We start from the raw sequence: 4,510 nt of genomic DNA, 5'->3' as shown, positions 1-4,510 counted from the left end.
ACAGGGACTCTAAGAGGCAGCTGTGGCCAGGAGGTGAGGGAATCCAGCTCTTAGGAGGCCAGCTCTTATAGGGACAAGGGGTTGGAATGAGGGGTGGACAGGACAGTTTTGAAGCCAAGTCAAAGAGGATAAGTAGTATCATCTACAGAATCCTTCCCTCCCAGCATGCATCCCATTCATTGAGAAGGATGCAAAGTGCCTGCCTAGCCTGAGTGTTGAAGAGGGAACCAAAAACCTCAGTTCCCTCTTTCATCCCTTCACCTCATGGCAGGGAGGGGCTGTCTCACCCTGCAAGTGTCTTTCCCCCCCCCCCCCCCCCCCCCCCCCCCCCCCCGTCCATCTCTCCTGCACACAGCATGGTATCTGTCCCTTTCTCTTCGTGGTCTTTGGCACAGTCCTCATTGGGAAAGAGCTCGAGGTACACACACTGGACATCATCTGGGTCTTCGACTGTGGATCAGGAGGCAAGAGGGTGGTGAGCAGAAGCTAACCCAGTCCCCTCTGCCCCTCCCCTGCACCCAGATGCAATGCTTGGACCAGACTCCCACTCCTCTGTGGGTGTAATGCTGCTCCAGCCTGAGGCAAGGCATCTGCTCCCCACAGTGGGCTCCTCAGTGGGGAGGTCAAGGGGCTTCACAACATCTGTGATTTCAGCAGGCTCGCTGAGGCGCAGCAGCATCAGGTCATTGCTGAGGTCCACATTAGTTTGTGAGGCTCATGTCCATCATGAGGCTCATGTTGAAGCCAGGGTGAGGGATGGCTTTGCTGACAAGCTGGTGCTGAGCAGAGGGGTCATCCTTGAAAAAGTTGTTTTTGCCCAGCCATACCTTGTACTTGCTGGGGGCGGGGAAGGTGATGGAGGGAGTGAGAGTAGGCAACCAGGGAGATTGGGCAGAGTACAGGGGAAGAGAGGAGGAGGCATGGAGGAAGGAAGAGAGAGTCAGAGACAGAAACACACATTGACAGAAAGACATACACATACACAGATATAGAAAGAGACAGAAACAAACACACACAGATAGACACAGAAAGGCAGACACACATGCACAGACTTAACCCCCCAAACACACAAAGACACAGACACACCACACACACACACACACACACACACACACACACAAACACACACACACACACACACACACACACAGAGGCATATAGAGACAGAGGCAGAGAGATAGAGGCAGGAACAGAAGACTGTAAAGATGGGGCAGAGAGGAGGGGGCAGGCCTGAGAGCTGCTCAAGTGCAGCTGGGACCAGACTAAACTTCCCCAGACACTAAGCCCTGGCGTGCAGCCCAAGGTCTGAGCTCTCTGCCCTCAACCCCCAGCATCCAGCTCTCTCTTGGTACTCAGTTACCTCACCCAGCTCCAGCTCTGACCAGCCCTTCTCTGTGTGTCCTAAATGGACAGAAGGTCCTAAATGCCAAGGTGATCTGAGGAAAGTGGGGACTTCTCTCACCCCCTACCTTCAGGGACAGCACTTTCTATCCTCAGGGGTCCTAGAGACCTGGTCCTCACTGTAGTTTGTACTGATAAAAGAGAACACATGAGACCCAGACCCAGACAGGGCTGGGCAGAGACACAAGAGGGAGACACACAGTGACCTATGGCCACAGAGACAATCAGATGTGAATGAATACAGACAGGAGACAGACAATAAGACAGAAAAGGAAGAAACAGGACTCTGAACCCAAGCCTGGAGAGAGGCCCAAAGAGAGACCCAGGAGGTCATGGATAGACTTTCAGCCAGTCCCACCCTCCTGCCCTTCAGTACCCCAGCCTATCCTGGAGTCATGTCCTCTGGCTGCCACCCTGCTTTCCTGTCTCCTCCCTTACTCACTCATTATAGCAGTGGGCAGCCGTGAGAACCCAGTTGGGGTTCAACAGGACAGCCCCACATAAATAGCCCCTGAAGTACTACACAGCCACATGCCAGGGTTGGGAGTTCTCCTAACAGTTAAATCCCCCAACAATCCGAGACTGGACAGGAAGCACAGCATCTGTAACAGGGGCAATGGGGGAGGGGAGGGTTGGCACAGATAGGAAGGTGTACTGTTGGGGAACACAGTTAAGCAAGGCTGAGATCAAAGGACATGGCCAGAGGATCCTCGGAATGGGTCCATATATGACTGGTCGTGGGTAGGGAGATCTCTGCTGTGGGGACAGATGTAACGCTTGAAGCAGGAATCTGATATAATGTCAGGGCCTGTATAGTTTTAGGCTAAGGGAGGGCAGGGCAAGGAGACAGAGACAGACAGAGAGAGAAAGAGAAAGAGAGGGAGAGAAACAGAGAGAGAGAGAAGCGGGGGAGGAGTCCAGTGCATTCTTAGTCCAATGAGGATGAAATCCTTTGATTTGGCATTTAGAGTGTCCAAGGCTTGAGAAGACGTCAAGGCCTGGGCTGGGTTTTGGGAATACTGGAAAGGGTGAGGTCTCAGAAAACTAGACTTGAGTGAATAAATGAATCCAGGAAAGGGAGCTGAGGAATGATCTGGGATTTGTTGAATTGTGCATGAAGTGGCCAGCTGGGATGGGAGAGAATGAGGGGTTTCCAGGTCAAAGGGACAGGGTCAAGACTGCTGGGTGGGCTCCTGTAAGAGTCTGTGGTCGAGATGATATTTAAGAGCTGTGGGGCTCCCTAAGACTGGAGCTTGAAATGGGACAAGCAGTGAAAAGTGGAATTTCTGGGGGACTGTGGACAAAAGCCTGTGCTTCCTGTGGAGGTGGGGCAAATGATCTAGGTATTGGTGAGGCCCAGGGATCTCTTGGAGGCAGCCTCAGGACAGGAGTGGAAAAGGAGTTAAAGCAAGTCAGGCCACTGTGAGGCAGAGGGAGGCCCAGCTAATGTGAGGTACTAGGGTTTGGCTCTGGGGTCTGTGGAGTGTCCTGCACACAGTGGGAACTAGAGCTGTGCAGTGGGGCTCCTGTGAGACAGGACAGGAGCTGGTGAAGGTTAGAAACACTGAGGAGCCTGCAGCTCAGGACCTGAGGCATGAGAGGGAACTGCGGTCCAAAGCACAGCATTTGGAAAGAGAAGGAAGCTTGGCAAGCCAGGGAGGGCAGCACTCATCTGTAATCCCAGTACACAGCAGGCTGAGGCAGGAGGATGGCCTTGGACTGAAGACAGGCCTGGGCTACATCATGAGACACTAGCTCAGAACTTATTCCCAAGAGCTCGAAGCAGATGGCTAGGTTGCTACAGGACTGGCCGTGCAAGCATTAGCACCTGAGCGGAACCCTCCAGAACCCAGGTGAAAAGTCAGGTGTGGCGCTGTGCACCTGTAACCCCAGAGCTGGGGAGGTGGAAACAGGAGGATTCCCCTGAGGCTGGCTGGACAGCCATTATAGCCTAACAGAAACTTCCCATTCAGTGAGAGACCCTGCCAAGGGGGCAAGTGATTGATGAAGATACTTGATGTCCAAGTCTGGCATCTGCCATCTGACTCCTCCTCCAAAAACCAGATTAAATCAAACAGCCAGGCAGAAGGGACTTGGGCAGATCCTTCCCCAACAGAAGTGTGTGGGGGGGAACCCATCTGAAGTCACAAGCCAATTTGAGAAGTGAAACTTTTGTTATAAACTGAGCAACTTGAGTAGATGTGGGACAAATTGTCAGGATGTGGAGAACACAGCTGAGGGCTTGAAGCTGCTGCAGAGCCAAAGGTACGAGTGTGGGATTTAGGCAAGCCCCTGACTCAGGGGTTGGACTATTAAGCTCTAGGAAAAATGATGAACTAGAGAGACATCTGAGGTCCTAATGTTGGTAAGGGGTTGGGTTCCTTAGAAAGACTGGAGAAGCCCAGAGATGATCAGGTGGCTAAGGAGGTTGAGAAAGTTCTGGAAAAAGTGAAGGAACAGGAGGCTGGCATGGGAGCAAAGACTGGGAGGGACTCTGCAGTGTGCAGGGGCAGAGAAGGAGGAGCAGGTGGTGCTTCAGGATGTAGCTGGGACAAGGGGAGAGGGGAAAGGGATGTCCAGGGCTAAAGGCAGCATGAGAGTCAGGGCTCTGTCCTCTCCCACTTCCCTCATCTCACCAATCCCTGCTAGGGACAGGGCAAGGAACAGGATCAGGAACTACATGGTACCTGGTGTCCAGGAGCAGCAGGCAGTGAGCTTGGAGCTGAGGAGGCTCCTCATGGAGCCCTTAAAAACCCTCATTCTCCTACTCCAGCCCCACCCCTGTACTGTTGGCACCCAGAGGGTGGCCAAAGCCCTGCCCTTGCTGACCTAGGTAGATTCTCTGCTCTCAACCTCAGGCCTGTGGCAGGGAAGGCCCAGTTTTATCTGCTGTCCAGTAGGCCCTAGGTCACCCTGGATACCTTCCCAGGGCTGAGGTGGGTGGGGCAGGATCAGCTGTTCCTGGAGCTGTTGGTGTTCCGGTTACTGTAGCCAGATGGCAAGGTTAGTGGTGATGGTGAAGGAGTGTGAAAGGATGGTAGAGTTGCTCGTGACCCCCAACACAGAGCTCTAAGGAAGGTTCTGTATCTCAGGACCAAGATCATTCTCA

General features: G+C 53.2%; 1 pseudogene; it reads right to left on the bottom strand.

The window, feature by feature from the left end:
• Positions 1–283: 283 nt before the first annotated feature.
• Positions 284–4,083, bottom strand: LOC116101216 (annotated as a pseudogene).
• Between the last annotated feature and the right edge of the window lie 427 nt (positions 4,084–4,510).

This window comes from Mastomys coucha, unplaced genomic scaffold (assembly GCF_008632895.1).
Source record: "Mastomys coucha isolate ucsf_1 unplaced genomic scaffold, UCSF_Mcou_1 pScaffold21, whole genome shotgun sequence".
Lineage (NCBI taxonomy): Eukaryota > Metazoa > Chordata > Mammalia > Rodentia > Muridae > Mastomys > Mastomys coucha.
Note: the sequence above shows the minus strand (reverse complement) of the source record. Positions and strands in the feature narration are given on the sequence as shown.